The sequence below is a fragment of the Drosophila simulans genome, unplaced genomic scaffold (assembly GCF_016746395.2).
Source record: "Drosophila simulans strain w501 unplaced genomic scaffold, Prin_Dsim_3.1 Segkk35_quiver_pilon, whole genome shotgun sequence".
NCBI lineage: Eukaryota > Metazoa > Arthropoda > Insecta > Diptera > Drosophilidae > Drosophila > Drosophila simulans.
The window spans coordinates 1-18,743 of record NW_025416831.1 but is presented as its reverse complement, the minus strand read 5'-3'; the positions used below and the strand labels follow the sequence as shown (position 1 = coordinate 18,743).

Genomic DNA, 18,743 nt, shown 5'->3' with positions numbered 1-18,743 from the left:
GTGACGCATATGATATTGTCCATATCATATAATTAATATAAAGACTTTAATGAATTGTGTCAAGTTGCCAAACACCTCGTCATCAATTTAGTGACGCATATGATATTGTCCCTATCATATAATTAATATAAAGACTTTAATGAATTGTGTCAAGTTGCCAAACACCTCGTCATCAATTTAGTGACGCATATGATATTGTCCCTATCATATAATTAATATAAAGACTTTAATGAATTGTGTCAAGTTGCCAAACACGTCGTCATCAATTTAGTGACGCATATGATATTGTCCCTATCATATAATTAATATAAAGACTTTAATGAATTGTGTCAAGTTGCCAAACACCTCGTCATCAATTTAGTGACGCATATGATATTGTCCCTATCATATAATTAATATAAAAACTTTTAATGAATTGTGTCAAGTTGCCAAACACCTCGTCATCAATTTAGTGACGCATATGATATTGTCCCTATCATATAATTTTTGATATAAAGACTTTAAAGAATTGTATCAAGTTGCCAAACACCTCGTCATCAACTACTATATTATGGTTGCGCCGACCTCTCATATTGTATTCTCTTATGTGTTCATAGGATTTTGGCAATTATATACGAGTAAATTAAATAATATACTTATGAAAATGATTAATTCTTATATGTATAAGGGAAAAAATGCTGAAATATTCCCATATTATCTTAGTATTATAGAGGAAAGACCGTTGCCGACCTCTCATATTGTTCAAAACTTATGTATTCATATGATTTTGGCAATTAAATGAGTAAATTAAATAATATACATATGAAAATGATTAATTATTATATGTATAAGGGAAAAAATGCTGAAATATTCCCACATTCTCTCAGTATTATAGAGAAAAGCCATTATAGTGAGAGGGTATAGTAGTGTAAACGACCGGAATTACGACAGAGGGTTCAAAAACTACTATAGGTAAGGCAGTGGTTGCCGACCTCTCATATTGTTTAAAACTTATGTATTCATATGATTTTGGCAATTATATGAGTAAATTAAATAATATACATATGAAAATGATTAATTATTATATGTATAAGGGAAAAAATGCTGAAATATTCCCACATTCTCTCAGTATTATAGAGAAAAGCCATTATAGTGAGAGGGTATAGTAGTGTAAACGACCGGAATTACGACAGAGGGTTCAAAAACTACTATAGGTAGGCAGTGGTTGCCGACCTCTCATATTGTTCAAAACTTATGAATTCATATGATTTTGGGAATTATATGAGTAAATTAAATAATATACATATGAAAATGATTAATTATTATATGTATAAGGAAAAAAATGCTGAAATATTCCCACATTCTCTTAGTATTATAGAGAAAAGCCATTATAGGGAGAGGGTATAGTAGTGTAAACGACCGGAATTACGACAGAGGGTTCAAAAACTACTATAGGTAGGCAGTGGTTGCCGACCTCTCATATTGTTCAAAACTTATGTATTCATATGATTTTGGCAATAATATGAGTAAATTAAATAATAAACATATGAAAATTAATATGTATTATATGTATAAAGAAAAAAATAATCATATTATATATGAATAATGGAAAAAAAAATGAAATGTTCATATAATCTCTTAAAATATAAGAGAATAGCCCGTATGTTGGGTGGCAAACGGAATTGAAAATACCCGCTTTGACGACAGCGGGTTCAAAAACTACTATAGGTAGGCAGTGGTTGCCGACCTCCCGCATTATTCGAAATATTTATTTCGGATTATGTTTATATTGGTTACATACAATAAAGTATATTATTATCCGTACAAATTTGTTTCTCAGTTCTATAGAACACGGGACTTGGCTCCGCGGATAATAGGAATATACGCTTTTTAGATAATATCGTTGAAACAAAAGTCAAGTTTCTATTATATATAGAATAACAAATCGTTTCCATATATTATCGTTAATTTTTGGAGGCAGGCAAATATTTATTTATTACCTGCCGTATAGTTGGATTATTATATCGTTATGGTATAATACAAATATGGATTCTTATGAAAGAAATATAAAATTATATATTTTTTTTTTTTTTTTTTTTTTTTTTTTTTTATTATTTATTGAATCTTCCCTTTGTGTTAAGAGACTAACAATAAGTGTTCAAATCTTAATCTAACTTAATTAACTTTCACTTAGTGATAGTTTTTTCATTAATGCCCTAATAAGTTTATTGCTGGGCTGGGAGGTCGTTGCGGTGCAGCCGGCTTTGACTGCATACTCGGATTAGTTTTCTTGCGAGGGGATTTGTATGGGTGGTCAGCTTTTCGTTATACTTCGTTTTTTTCTCAGCTATTACTTCGATTACTAATTTGATTTTTAGGTCTCTGTGTATGTTTTCGTTTCGAAGGTACCACGGCGCTCCAGTGATAATTCTCAGAATTCTTGACTGTGCTCGCTGAATAATGTCTATGTTACTTCTGGATGCGTTGCCCCACAGCTCGGAGCCATAAGTCCAGATAGGTTTTAAGACGGAGTTGTATAGAAGAGCTTTGAACTCCAGACTAAGTGGAGAGCGAGCATTTATGAGCCAGTGGAGGTTCCTTGCTTTAAGTTTAAGATGTTTCGATTTGGCTTCTATATGTTTGCGCCAAGTGAGCCGCCTGTCCAGATGAACTCCCAGATATGTTACCTCGTCGGCTTGTGGAATGCATATGTTATTCAAGACCAGTGGTGGGCATGTTTGTTTGTTTAAGGTAAAGGTAACCTGCTTGCATTTTTGAACATTTATTGAAATTCTCCAGTCGGCAAGCCATCGTTCTACAGATGTTAAGTGTCGGGATAGGAGTGCCGTGGCTTTTATTGGGCATTTCGAGCGACTGAGTATCGCGGTATCATCGGCGAACGTGGAGGTTATTAGATTGTAGTCTATGGGGAAATCCGCCGTATACAGGGTGTATAAGATTGGACCCAGTACACTGCCTTGCGGCACTCCAGCTTCGATTGCGCAATCGCGTGAAGTGTTTGTATCGCATCTTATTGCAAACACTCTGTTATATAGGTATGACTTCAGTAGCTTATGTGTGTTTTGGGGCAACAGCTTGATTATTTTAAACAAAAGTCCATCGAGCCACACTCTGTCAAATGCCTGCGCGACGTCTAGAAAAATGGCTGTGCAGTATTCTCGATGTTCAAAAGCAGTACGAATTTCTGACGTGATTCGGTTGACCTGTTCGATGGTTCCATGTTTTTCTCTAAAGCCAAATTGATGTGTTGGAAGTGTGTTGTTTATTCTAAGATGAGGGCTAATCCGAAGGAGTAGCATTTTTTCAAACAGCTTTGAAAGACATGTTAGTAAGCTTATCGGTCTATATGATGATGGCTGCGTTTTATCTTTTCCTGGCTTTGGAATCATTACTATGGTCGACTTTTTCCATTTTTGAGGGAAGTATCCAAGCTTGGCGATTGCGTTGAACAACAGGCAGATGTGAAGAATAGCACACTTTGGGAGTTCAATGAGCATTCTTGGAGTTATTAGGTCGTAGCCAGGCGATTTTCTTGGGTTCAGTTGCTCTTTGATAACCTTTGCTAGTTCACATGGTCGAAATTCAAAGGGTTCTTGAGGATCTAGATTGGCTGCTATTAAAGGAGGGAGAATAAATGTGTTGGTAGAGGGATTTGGTCGGAATACATTTTGTAAATGGTCAGCGAAAGCACTGGCTCTTTCTTCATCACTTCGAAACCAGGTGCCAGAGGGACTTCGGAGTGGCATAATTGGCGCTATTGGAGTCTTTAGGTTTCTGTGAGCTCTCCAAAGAGGGTACTTAGTGCTGGTGGGAGAGAGTTGCTCGATATATGAACGTTGGCTGTTTTTTTCCTCTTGTTTGAGAGCATTGGTAAGCCTGCGTGTGGCTATCTTAAGCATGTGCTTAGTAATTGGTGATCTATTAGACTGCCAATCCCTTCGTAGGCGTCGTTTATCTAATACCAGCCGCTCGATTTCGCGATTAGTTTTGATGTAGTTTGGTTTAGCATACGTCACTGGCGGGGTTGAAGCCTTTGCAGCCGAAACTAAAATGTTTTCAAGAGTTTCCGTTGACTTGTCTATATCCTCCTTTGTAGATAATGCCGTCGTTAGTTCTATGTGTGAACAGACATACTTTTGATACCTTGGCCAGTTTGTTCTAAAATTTGTGAGTCTATACGGTGGGTCGACGATGTGGGGGCGAGTTAGCATATTTAGAAAAACAGGTGAGTGATCTGATGATAAATCTGCTAGTGCTTCGGCGGTGACCATGTTGCGGGGGACATGTTTAGTAATTGCAAAATCGATCAGGTCTGGGATTTTTCTTGGGTCTGCTGGCCAGTATGTAGGCTTACCCGGGGATACATAGTCTAGCTTGTTTTCTGGCTTCGTAAGCGCATTGTACAATTGCTTACCCTTTGGCGACACAAGTCGAGATCCCCAATGGGTGTGCTTGGCGTTATAGTCACCCGCTGCGATGAACCTGTCACCTAGTGTGTTAAAGAATTCCATGAATTGATCCTCAGAGATTGGAAAGCGCGGTGGGCAGTAGACTGCGGCTAGAGTCGTTGAACCATTGTTGAGTTGTAAGGCTATGGACGTAGATTGTAAGTAGTTTTTGTCAAAATTGTTTAAGTGGTGGTGTTTTATGCGATTTCTGATGAGTATTCCAGTGCCTCCATGAGCTTTACCATCTGGATGATTTGTACCATAGAACAAGTATCCTGGTATATGAAAATTGTTTTTATTTGTGAGGTGCGTTTCTGATAGTAGCATTACGTCGATGTTTTTTTCGTAAATGAACTGTGTGAGCTCTTGTGTATGCCGTGAAACGCCATTTGCGTTCCACAGAGATATCCGTAGGGAAGCCATTATGGGGATTTGAAGATACAAGAAGTTGAATCAGGATATTTTGGTTTTTCATGAGCTCTTGCAAAGTATTTTGCATGAACGTCATGAAGTCTTTCATGCTTTGCTGTAGGGATAGCATCATAGCTTCGATGCCACTTTGTTGTGTTTGTTGGATGTTTGTCGGTGTATGTTCGGAATGAGCAGTTCTTGTCGGTGGGGCGGGCACTTCTAGTCCGGATTTTAGGGCGCTAGCGAAAGAAATTGTTGGAGTAGTGCTTGGGACAGTTAGGGGTGGTTGAGAAATCGGTTGCGGAGAGTAGAAATTGACTGTGTTGTATGTATGTGCTGTGGCAATACGTTTGTTTAGGCGGCTCTTCAATTCTTTGTACACCACACAGCCTCTGTAGTTTGCAGTATGTTTTTCCCCGCAGTTACTGCATTTCTTCACAGACTTATCGTCCTTGTTTTTGGGGCAGTTTGCGGTAGTATGAGGTTCGCTACAGACAACACATACGGACTTAAGGGTGCAGTATGCCTTGGTGTGGCCGTATTCTTGGCAATTAGTACATTGAACTGGATTGATACGTTTGTGCGGCTCCTCCACGGTGATCCTCCGATGTAGCAAGTACTGTAAATTGTATATTGGGTGCACTTCGTTTTTCTTTAGTGCCTGGAGCTCTGGTTCGAGTTCTATTTTGAATAGTGGCTGCGGAACTTTGTCTTTGTTTAAAATATTAATAGCTGTCTTTGCAGAAAAGTTTTTGGCCTTCAGAGCCTCAATTATCTCAGCTGGTGTCACTGTTGCTTCAATGCCCTTAAGTACTACCTGTAGCCCTTTGCAACTTTTTAATTGGTATGTGTAGTAGTTTTTACCAGCATCATTTAGGTATTTAGTCACTATACGGTGGTCTGCTTCTGTTTGGATCTGTAGTTTTATTTCATGAATATTTCCTTTTTTAAGTGGGATAATGTGGAACTTGCTGTCACCAATCAAAGCAACGAGTTTATTTACAAGTGCATTTGTACTTTGTTCTCGTATGAAAATTGGTGGAGGCCTGATCTTTTTTGGTTCCCCTACCGTTTTTTCGTTGGGTTGTTCGGTCGCAGAATCAGCCAAGATAGCATATCGGTTTGAATTATTTACTGCAGAGTTTTCATTGCCGTTGTTGGTTCGATTGATTTTGGGTTGATTACCTGCCTTATTGTTTTGAGGGCTGAGCTTTCTCTTGATTTGGATGTAGCGATCCATGCCAGTCTGCACAGTCGAAATCGACTTCTGCTTTTGTTTTGGTTCTTCTTTACGTGCATTATTGTTGTTGCAAACGGTCAGTGCTGCTGAATTATTTACAGCTGGCACAGCGATAATTAGTTGGGCCGCTGACGAAGTTGATGTTGTGGCAGTTGCCAGTGAGGTCACTGCACTCGTTATTGCAGTGTTACAGTTACCCGGGACGGTCGTTTGGCGCTGCAAGAGGAGCGGGGTAGGAGAGGCGGTCTCTTCGCTCCACGACTTGTGAGCCGAAGCAGGCAGAGAGGGAGAGCAAGAACGCGGTCTGTCGTTCGCTGAGGGCAAAAGTTTCGAGTTAGTTGAAGGTGAGGGTGCTCGATCACCGATTTGCGGTGAGACGAAAGAAAAGTATGCATTGTTGCGTTGTAAAGAGAGCCGGCGCTCGTCTTGTTCACATTGTCGCTGAGAACGTATGTCGTTTTGATTCATTGTTCCAAGTCCACATATAACAATTACCAGAACAATATGGAATAATTATTTATTTTAGTAAATAATTACTATAGTCAATAATTGTTAGTTGTGCAAACTGCACTTTACACTTTGTGTTTAACTTTCACTATACTGTTGTAGTTTTTAGAACTTGCTATTCGTAGCTTGAAAGAAACACGTCTCGACACGAGTGCGGTTCCTTGTTGACATTATATATTATATATAATTATATATAATTATATATATATAATTATAATTATATTATATATAATTATAATTATATATTAAATGTGGAAATATTATCATATGCGCTTGGTTTTATGTTATATATTACCAGAGAGATATATGAAAAGAGATAAATTTTAAATTTATCTTCAAAATGCAAATGATTTAACTTAATATTTATATTGGTTAAACAAAAATTGTACATGTGTGGATACAATAATTATGTATGTTGGAAATAAAATGATATTTTATAATGAAATATGTATATATAAAAAGATAAAATTATAGAAACATATATATTACAATAATTATATGAAATTCTTGTTATATTGGTAAAACAAGTATGAATTAAAAATGAAATTATGGATTACGAATGCTATATAAAAATGGCCGTAATCGAATGGATATTTTACTTATAAATATATATTTAAAATTTTACCCAAAGGCGAAATATTGAATTTTATTCAATATAATAAAAATCATGGAATAATATAAAGTGAAAAATCTATATATCTATTATATTGCTTATTTCGATTCAAAAAATATGAATGGAATATGAAGGAAAAACATTATTCTGGTTGATCCTGCCAGTAGTTATATGCTTGTCTCAAAGATTAAGCCATGCATGTCTAAGTACACACGAATTAAAAGTGAAACCGCAAAAGGCTCATTATATCAGTTATGGTTCCTTAGATCGTTAACAGTTACTTGGATAACTGTGGTAATTCTAGAGCTAATACATGCAATTAAAACATGAACCTTATGGGACATGTGCTTTTATTAGGCTAAAACCAAGCGATCGCAAGATCGTTATATTGGTTGAACTCTAGATAACATGCAGATCGTATGGTCTTGTACCGACGACAGATCTTTCAAATGTCTGCCCTATCAACTTTTGATGGTAGTATCTAGGACTACCATGGTTGCAACGGGTAACGGGGAATCAGGGTTCGATTCCGGAGAGGGAGCCTGAGAAACGGCTACCACATCTAAGGAAGGCAGCAGGCGCGTAAATTACCCACTCCCAGCTCGGGGAGGTAGTGACGAAAAATAACAATACAGGACTCATATCCGAGGCCCTGTAATTGGAATGAGTACACTTTAAATCCTTTAACAAGGACCAATTGGAGGGCAAGTCTGGTGCCAGCAGCCGCGGTAATTCCAGCTCCAATAGCGTATATTAAAGTTGTTGCGGTTAAAACGTTCGTAGTTGAACTTGTGCTTCATACGGGTAGTACAACTTACAATTGTAGTTAGTACTATACCTTTATGTATGTAAGCGTATTACCGGTGGAGTTCTTATATGTGATTAAATACTTGTATTTTTTCATATGTTCCTCCTATTTAAAAACCTGCACTAGTGCTCTTAAACGAGTGTTATTGTGGGCCGGTACTATTACTTTGAACAAATTAGAGTGCTTAAAGCAGGCTTCAAATGCCTGAATATTCTGTGCATGGGATAATGAAATAAGACCTCTGTTCTGCTTTCATTGGTTTTCAGATCAAGAGGTAATGATTAATAGAAGCAGTTTGGGGGCATTAGTATTACGACGCGAGAGGTGAAATTCTTGGACCGTCGTAAGACTAACTTAAGCGAAAGCATTTGCCAAAGATGTTTTCATTAATCAAGAACGAAAGTTAGAGGTTCGAAGGCGATCAGATACCGCCCTAGTTCTAACCATAAACGATGCCAGCTAGCAATTGGGTGTAGCTACTTTTATGGCTCTCTCAGTCGCTTCCCGGGAAACCAAAGCTTTTGGGCTCCGGGGGAAGTATGGTTGCAAAGCTGAAACTTAAAGGAATTGACGGAAGGGCACCACCAGGAGTGGAGCCTGCGGCTTAATTTGACTCAACACGGGAAAACTTACCAGGTCCGAACATAAGTGTGTAAGACAGATTGATAGCTCTTTCTCGAATCTATGGGTGGTGGTGCATGGCCGTTCTTAGTTCGTGGAGTGATTTGTCTGGTTAATTCCGATAACGAACGAGACTCAAATATATTAAATAGATATCTTCAGGATTATGGTGCTGAAGCTTATGTAGCCTTCATTCATGGTGGCAGTAAAATGTTTATTGTGTTTGAATGTGTTTATGTAAGTGGAGCCGTACCTGTTGGTTTGTCCCATTATAAGGACACTAGCTTCTTAAATGGACAAATTGCGTCTAGCAATAATGAGATTGAGCAATAACAGGTCTGTGATGCCCTTAGATGTCCTGGGCTGCACGCGCGCTACAATGAAAGTATCAACGTGTATTTCCTAGACCGAGAGGTCCGGGTAAACCGCTGAACCACTTTCATGCTTGGGATTGTGAACTGAAACTGTTCACATGAACTTGGAATTCCCAGTAAGTGTGAGTCATTAACTCGCATTGATTACGTCCCTGCCCTTTGTACACACCGCCCGTCGCTACTACCGATTGAATTATTTAGTGAGGTCTCCGGACGTGATCACTGTGACGCCTTGCGTGTTACGGTTGTTTCGCAAAAGTTGACCGAACTTGATTATTTAGAGGAAGTAAAAGTCGTAACAAGGTTTCCGTAGGTGAACCTGCGGAAGGATCATTATTGTATAATATCCTTACCGTTAATAAACATTTGTTATAATACAAATAAATACAATTTACCAAAATAAAAATATTACAAAATGATTCTACGGAATCAAAAGTTAAAGTGAAAATAAAATGTAGATGGCTTTTATTTTATTTATATGTGGGGCTTGGCAACCTCATAAAAAGACTTTAACATTATTAATGTTGTTGTGCGTATTTGTGGCAGTACTTACTACAACAACGGCGTTTCCTATAAAAACAAATTCTCGAAAATGGAAATCGAAGAAACTAAACTAAATTCGAAAGTGGAAGTCGAATTAAAATTAAAATAATTTTGAATGTGGTAATCGAAATAAGTTTGTGTGTATATGGACCATAATATACACGCGTTGCGAATATGTATTGTTCATCTATGTTATGAGCATACGTTGGCTAATGCAACAACCTAAAATATACAATGTTTGTACCTGTCATCCATCAGGTTAATGTTTTATATAAATTTTGCAGTATGTGTCACCCAAAATAGCAAACCATAACCAGATTATTATGATACATAATGCTTATATGAAACTAAGACATTTCGCAACATTTATTTTAGGTATAAAAATAAATTTATTGAAGGAATTGATATATGCCAGTAAAATGGTGTATTTTTAATTTCTTTCAATAAAAACAATATTGACATTATATAAAAATGAATTATAAAACTCTAAGCGGTGGATCACTCGGCTCATGGGTCGATGAAGAACGCAGCAAACTGTGCGTCATCGTGTGAACTGCAGGACACATGAACATCGACATTTTGAACGCATATCGCAGTCCATGCTGTTATGTACTTTAATTAATTTTATAGTGCTGCTTGGACTACATATGGTTGAGGGTTGTAAGACTATGCTAATTAAGTTGTTTATAAATTTTTTATAAGCATATGGTATATTATTGGATTAAATAATGATTTTATTCATAATATTAAAAAAGAAATGAAAAACATTATCTCACATTTGAATGTGAAAAACGAAGAGAAATATTTTCTTTTTCAATCAAATAATACTGAGAAATGTCTAGCATAAAAAATTGAAATATTTTTCATCTAGAATTGTCTCTTATTAATGATTCGAAAAAAAAAAACTTGGTTATGTTATTATTCTTCGTTGGTTCGTTAAATGGATAAAAAATAACTTTGCTTACAAGAACTATTGGAACTATTTATAACGAATTTAATTGATTGTTTTATCATTTATATATAAAGAATTTATGGCAAAATATAGTTATATATACAACCTCAACTCATATGGGACTACCCCCTGAATTTAAGCATATTAATTAGGGGAGGAAAAGAAACTAACAAGGATTTTCTTAGTAGCGGCGAGCGAAAAGAAAACAGTTCAGCACTAAGTCACTTTGTCTATATGGCAAATGTGAGATGCAGTGTATGGAGCGTCAATATTCTAGTATGAGAAATTAATGATTTAAGTCCTTCTTAAATGAGGCCATTTACCCATAGAGGGTGCCAGGCCCGTATAACGTTAATGATTACTAGATGATGTTTCCAAAGAGTCGTGTTGCTTGATAGTGCAGCACTAAGTGGGTGGTAAACTCCATCTAAAACTAAATATAACCATGAGACCGATAGTAAACAAGTACCGTGAGGGAAAGTTGAAAAGAACTCTGAATAGAGAGTTAAACAGTACGTGAAACTGCTTAGAGGTTAAGCCCGATGAACCTGAATATCCGTTATGGAAAATTCATCATTAAAATTGTAATATTTAAATAATATTATTAAGAATAATGTGCATTTTTTCCATATAAGGACATTGTAATCTATTAGCATATCCCAAATTTATCATAAAATATAACTTATAGTTTATTCCAATTAAATTGCTTGCATTTTAACACAGAATAAATGTTATTAATTTGATAAAGTGCTGATAGATTTATATTATTACAGAGCGTTAATTTTTCGGAATTATATAATGGCATAATTATCATTGATTTTTGTGTTTATTATATGCTCTTGTATGATTAACAATGCGAAAGATTCAGGATACCTTCGGGACCCGTCTTGAAACACGGACCAAGGAGTCTAACATATGTGCAAGTTATTGGGATGTAAACCTAATAGCGTAATTAACTTGACTAATAATGGGATTAGTTTTTTAGCTATTTATAGCTAATTAACACAATCCCGGGGCGTTCTATATAGTTATGTATAATGTATATTTATATTATTTATGCCTCTAACTGGAACGTACCTTGAGCATATATGCTGTGACCCGAAAGATGGTGAACTATACTTGATCAGGTTGAAGTCAGGGGAAACCCTGATGGAAGACCGAAACAGTTCTGACGTGCAAATCGATTGTCAGAATTGAGTATAGGGGCGAAAGACCAATCGAACCATCTAGTAGCTGGTTCCTTCCGAAGTTTCCCTCAGGATAGCTGGTGCATTTTAATATTATATAAAATAATCTTATCTGGTAAAGCGAATGATTAGAGGCCTTAGGGTCGAAACGATCTTAACCTATTCTCAAACTTTAAATGGGTAAGAACCTTAACTTTCTTGATATGAAGTTCAAGGTTATGATATAATGTGCCCAGTGGGCCACTTTTGGTAAGCAGAACTGGCGCTGTGGGATGAACCAAACGTAATGTTACGGTGCCCAAATTAACAACTCATGCAGATACCATGAAAGGCGTTGGTTGCTTAAAACAGCAGGACGGTGATCATGGAAGTCGAAATCCGCTAAGGAGTGTGTAACAACTCACCTGCCGAAGCAACTAGCCCTTAAAATGGATGGCGCTTAAGTTGTATACCTATACATTACCGCTAAAGTAGATGATTTATATTACTTGTGATATAAATTTTGAAACTTTAGTGAGTAGGAAGGTACAATGGTATGCGTAGAAGTGTTTGGCGTAAGCCTGCATGGAGCTGCCATTGGTACAGATCTTGGTGGTAGTAGCAAATAATCGAATGAGACCTTGGAGGACTGAAGTGGAGAAGGGTTTCGTGTGAACAGTGGTTGATCACGAGTTAGTCGGTCCTAAGTTCAAGGCGAAAGCCGAAAATTTTCAAGTAAAACAAAAATGCCTAACTATATAAACAAAGCGAATATAATACACTTGAATAATTTTGAACGAAAGGGAATACGGTTCCAATTCCGTAACCTGTTGAGTATCCGTTTGTTATTAAATATGGGCCTCGTGCTCATCCTGGCAACAGGAACGACCATAAAGAAGCCGTCGAGAGATATCGGAAGAGTTTTCTTTTCTGTTTTATAGCCGTACTACCATGGAAGTCTTTCGCAGAGAGATATGGTAGATGGGCTAGAAGAGCATGACATATACTGTTGTGTCGATATTTTCTCCTCGGACCTTGAAAATTTATGGTGGGGACACGCAAACTTCTCAACAGGCCGTACCAATATCCGCAGCTGGTCTCCAAGGTGAAGAGTCTCTAGTCGATAGAATAATGTAGGTAAGGGAAGTCGGCAAATTAGATCCGTAACTTCGGGATAAGGATTGGCTCTGAAGATTGAGATAGTCGGGCTTGATTGGGAAACAATAACATGGTTTATGTGCTCGTTCTGGGTAAATAGAGTTTCTAGCATTTATGTTAGTTACTTGTTCCCCGGATAGTTTAGTTACGTAGCCAATTGTGGAACTTTCTTGCTAAAATTTTTAAGAATACTATTTGGGTTAAACCAATTAGTTCTTATCAATTATAACGATTATCAATTAACAATCAATTCAGAACTGGCACGGACTTGGGGAATCCGACTGTCTAATTAAAACAAAGCATTGTGATGGCCCTAGCGGGTGTTGACACAATGTGATTTCTGCCCAGTGCTCTGAATGTCAAAGTGAAGAAATTCAAGTAAGCGCGGGTCAACGGCGGGAGTAACTATGACTCTCCAATCACTCCCTTCGAACAGTCGAACAGGGAAATTTTGCGGACACTGCGTGGGTATAGCCCCGTAGAATGCCATTCCAAATGGAGAGCCCAAGAGCTACAAACGATCATTGACAGGGCAGAGCTCGAGGGAAAGGAAACCACTCTCCAATGCTTATCGCTATATCTCCTGGGAATTTTTCCGGCACAGGGTGTACGACACACGCTGACGAGACCTCCTCGGAGACCTCGGAATAGGAGAGAAAGCAGAAGGCAGCAGTATGCTGTCGTCCAGCGTAACTGGGATAAGCATAAAGGAAGATGCATCAAGTCCTTGCTAAATGGAACTGATGAGTCGGTAATGCCAAGCCAAGAAGTAATGGTTCCCTACTGGAGAGAAGTAATGACTCAGCCTAGCCCAAGCTCTTGCAGTGGAGAAGTGATACAAATGGATCACTCGCTTGAGAGGGTTTGGTCTGCTATTACGGAGCATGACCTTCGGGCGTCAAGAATCTCATTATCTTCATCTCCGGGGCCTGACGGGATAACTCCAAAATCTGCCAGGGAGGTGCCGTCAGGTATTATGTTGCGAATAATGAACCTAATTCTATGGTGCGGTAATCTACCACACTCTATCCGACTGGCCAGAACCGTCTTCATCCCGAAAACGGTGACGGCGAAGCGACCGCAAGACTTTCGTCCAATATCGGTGCCTTCAGTCCTGGTAAGACAGCTAAATGCCATATTGGCAACCCGGTTGAACTCATCAATCAATTGGGACCCGCGCCAGCGGGGCTTCTTACCTACCGACGGATGTGCCGATAATGCGACGATAGTTGACTTAGTCTTGAGGCATAGCCATAAGCACTTTAGATCTTGCTACATAGCTAATTTAGATGTAAGCAAGGCATTCGATTCTTTATCGCATGCATCTATATATGACACCTTACGTGCTTATGGTGCGCCAAAGGGCTTCGTTGACTACGTACAGAATACGTACGAGGGTGGCGGTACCAGTCTCAATGGGGACGGTTGGAGTTCAGAGGAATTCGTCCCTGCTAGAGGAGTGAAGCAGGGTGACCCTTTGTCTCCTATTCTATTTAACTTGGTAATGGACAGGTTACTTAGAAACCTACCCAGCGAAATTGGTGCCAAAGTCGGAAATGCCATTACTAACGCGGCCGCGTTTGCAGATGATTTGGTACTATTTGCTGAAACTCGAATGGGACTTCAAGTATTGTTGGACAGAACGTTGGATTTTCTATCTCTCGTCGGCCTTAAACTTAATGCCGACAAATGTTTTACCGTTGGCATTAAGGGCCAGCCGAAACAGAAGTGTACCGTGCTAGAGGCACAGAGCTTCTACGTAGGCTCGAGAGAGATTCCATCATTGAAGCGAACGGACGAGTGGAAGTACTTAGGCATCAACTTCACTGCAACTGGGAGGGTTCGATGCAATCCGGCCGAGGACATTGGTCCAAAGCTACAAAGATTGACAAAGGCCCCCCTCAAACCACAACAGAGGATGTTCGCCCTTAGGACTGTCCTTATCCCACAGCTCTATCACAAGTTAGCCCTTGGGAGTGTGGCGATAGGCGTCCTACGAAAAACTGACAAATTAATAAGATACTATGTGCGAAGATGGCTAAATCTTCCGCTGGATATGCCGATAGCATTCATTCATGCACCCCCAAAAAGTGGAGGTCTCGGAATTCCATCACTAAGATGGGTAGCTCCAATGTTAAGGCTAAGACGATTGAGTAATATTAAATGGCCTCACCTCACGCAAAACGAGGTAGCCAGCTCTTTCCTCGAAGCCGAAAAACAACGGGCCCGAGATAGATTATTAGCTGAACAAAATGAATTGTTATCGCGTCCGGCAATAGAAAAATATTGGGCGAACAAATTGTACCTCTCAGTTGATGGCAGCGGACTCCGTGAAGCGGGCCATTGGGGACCGCAACACGGGTGGGTTAATCAACCCACGCGTTTACTAACAGGAAAGGAATATATAGACGGTATTCGTCTGCGGATAAATGCCCTACCCACGAAGTCTCGTACTACAAGGGGAAGGCACGAATTGGAACGACAGTGTCGTGCAGGATGTGACGCTCCCGAAACAACAAACCACATAATGCAAAAATGTTATCGATCGCATGGGAGGCGCGTAGCTAGACACAACTGCGTAGTAAATCGAATCAAGCGGGGACTTGAGGAGAGAGGCTGCGTGGTCATTGTTGAACCAAGTCTGCAGTGCGAATCCGGCCTTAATAAACCGGACCTGGTGGCACTACGACAAGATCACATTGATGTGATCGACATACAAATTGTGACAGACGGACACTCTATGGATGATGCACACCAGCGCAAAATCAATAGATACGACAGACCGGACATACGAACTGAATTGCGTCGCAGATTCGAAGCCGCAGGTGACATTGAATTCCATTCTGCCACCCTGAACTGGAGGGGGATCTGGAGTGGTCAATCCGTTAAAAGATTGATAGCAAAGGGTCTCCTCAGCAAATATGATAGTCATATCATTAGCGTCCAGGTTATGAGAGGCAGTCTCGGTTGTTTTAAACAGTTCATGTACCTGAGCGGGTTTTCCCGAGATTGGACTTAGCTAAAACGTTTGGTTCAAAACATTTGCTTGCTGTCTTGGCATAACATCAATAAAGGCATAAACATCGCAAAACAATGGTTATATATAAATGGCTATGAGGATGGTTTTAGTACGTAGGCGTTGCGGAACTTCGGTTCAGATAGAGCAATGAATCGTGCATGCTAGGAAAACTGACCACACGCAGTGTTGGCAGCCCTAGTATCTTTCGATAGATTTCCATACCTCCGCGATCAAAAAAAAAAAAAAAAAAAATAGCCAAATGCCTCGTCATCTAATTAGTGACGCGCATGAATGGATTAACGAGATTCCTACTGTCCCTATCTACTATCTAGCGAAACCACAGCCAAGGGAACGGGCTTGGAATAATTAGCGGGGAAAGAAGACCCTTTTGAGCTTGACTCTAATCTGGCAGTGTAAGGAGACATAAGAGGTGTAGAATAAGTGGGAGATATTAGACCTCGGTTTGGTATCGTCAATGAAATACCACTACTCTTATTGTTTCCTTACTTACTTGATTAAATGGAACGTGTATCATTTCCTAGCCATTATACGGATATATTTATTATATCTTATGGTATTGGGTTTTGATGCAAGCTTCTTGATCAAAGTATCACGAGTTTGTTATATAATCGCAAACAAATTCTTTAATAAAACGATGCATTTATGTATTTTTGATTTGAAAATTTGGTATAACTCCAATTACTCAGGTATGATCCAATTCAAGGACATTGCCAGGTAGGGAGTTTGACTGGGGCGGTACATCTCTCAAATAATAACGGAGGTGTCCCAAGGCCAGCTCAGTGCGGACAGAAACCACACATAGAGCAAAAGGGCAAATGCTGACTTGATCTCGGTGTTCAGTACACACAGGGACAGCAAAAGCTCGGCCTATCGATCCTTTTGGTTTAAAGAGTTTTTAACAAGAGGTGTCAGAAAAGTTACCATAGGGATAACTGGCTTGTGGCGGCCAAGCGTTCATAGCGACGTCGCTTTTTGATCCTTCGATGTCGGCTCTTCCTATCATTGTGAAGCAAAATTCACCAAGCGTTGGATTGTTCACCCATGCAAGGGAACGTGAGCTGGGTTTAGACCGTCGTGAGACAGGTTAGTTTTACCCTACTAATGACAAAACGTTGTTGCGACAGCATTCCTGCGTAGTACGAGAGGAACCGCAGGTACGGACCAATGGCACAATACTTGTTCGAGCGAACAGTGGTATGACGCTACGTCCGTTGGATTATGCCTGAACGCCTCTAAGGTCGTATCCGTGCTGGACTGCAATGATAAATAAGGGGCAATTTGCATTGTATGGCTTCTAAACCATTTAAAGTTTATAATTTATTTTATAAACGACAATGGATGTGATGCCAATGTAATTTGTAACATAGTAAATTAGGAGGATCTTCGATCACCTGATGCCGCGCTAGTTACATATAAAAGCATTATTTAATACAATGACAAAGCCTAGAATCAATTGTAAACGACTTTTGTAACAGGCAAGGTGTTGTAAGTGGTTGAGCAGCTGCCATACTGCGATCCACTGAAGCTTATCCTTTGCTTGATGATTCGATAAATAAATGATTTTTTCCTGTAGCCAAACACCTCGTCATCAATTTAGTGACGCATATGATATTGTCCCTATCATATAATTTTTGATATAAAGACTTTAAAGAATTGTATCAAGTTGCCAAACACCTCGTCATCAATTTAGTGACGCATATGATATTGTCCCTATCATATAATTAATATAAAGACTTTAATGAATTGTGTCAAGTTGCCAAACACCTCGTCATCAATTTAGTGACGCATATGATATTGTCCCTATCATATAATTTTTGATATAAAGACTTTAAAGAATTGTATCAAGTTGCCAAACACCTCGTCATCAATTTAGTGACGCATATGATATTGTCCCTATCATATAATTAATATAAGAATTTTAATGAATTGTGTCAAGTTGCCAAACACCTCGTCATCAATTTAGTGACGCATATGATATTGTCCCTATCATATAATTTTTGATATAAAGACTTTAAAGAATTGTATCAAGTTGCCAAACACCTCGTCATCAATTTAGTGACGCATATGATATTGTCCATATCATATAATTAATATAAAGACTTTAATGAATTGTGTCAAGTTGCCAAACACCTCGTCATCAATTTAGTGACGCATATGATATTGTCCCTATCATATAATTAATATAAAGAATTTTAATGAATTGTGTCAAGTTGCCAAACACCTCGTCATCAATTTAGTGACGCATATGATATTGTGTCCCTATCATATAATATTTTGAATATATAAAGACTTTAAAGAATTGTATCAAGTTGCCAAACACCTCGTCATCAATTTAGTGACGCATATGATATTGTCCCTATCATATAATTAATATAAAGATTTAATGAATTGTGTCAAGTTGCCAAACACCTCGTCATCAATTTAGTGACGCATATGATATTGTCCCTATCATATAATTTTATATAAAGACTTTAAAGAATTGTGTCAAGTTGCCAAACACCTCGTCATCAATTTAGTGACGCATATGATATGTCCATATCATATAATTAATATAAAGACTTTAATGAATTGTGTCAAGTTGCCAAACACCTCGTCATCAATTTAGTGACACATATGATATTGTCCCTATCATATAATTAATATAAAGACTTTAATGAATTGTGTCAAGTTGCCAAACACCCTCATCAATTTATGACGCATATGATTTTCCCTATAATATAATATAAAACTTTAATGAATTGTGTCAAGTGCCAAACCCTCGTCATCAATTTAGTGACGCATATGATATTGTCCCTATCATATAATTTTTGATATAAAGACTTTAAAGAATTGTATCAAGTTGCCAAACACCTCGTCATCAAT

At 38.5% G+C, this 18,743-nt stretch overlaps 2 non-coding genes and 1 pseudogene across 2 annotated transcripts; all 3 read left to right on the top strand.

Annotated features, from left to right (window-relative positions):
• The first annotated feature begins 7,363 nt into the window (after positions 1-7,363).
• LOC120285516 lies at positions 7,364-9,358 on the top strand. The gene has a single exon (XR_005544806.1). It is a non-coding gene; the product is annotated as a small subunit ribosomal RNA (ribosomal RNA).
• A 689-nt stretch (positions 9,359-10,047) lies between these two features.
• On the top strand, positions 10,048-10,226 carry LOC120285504. Its single transcript, XR_005544799.1, has one exon. It is a non-coding gene; the product is annotated as a 5.8S ribosomal RNA (ribosomal RNA).
• A 393-nt stretch (positions 10,227-10,619) lies between these two features.
• LOC120285508 lies at positions 10,620-17,430 on the top strand (annotated as a pseudogene).
• The last annotated feature ends 1,313 nt before the right edge of the window (positions 17,431-18,743 follow it).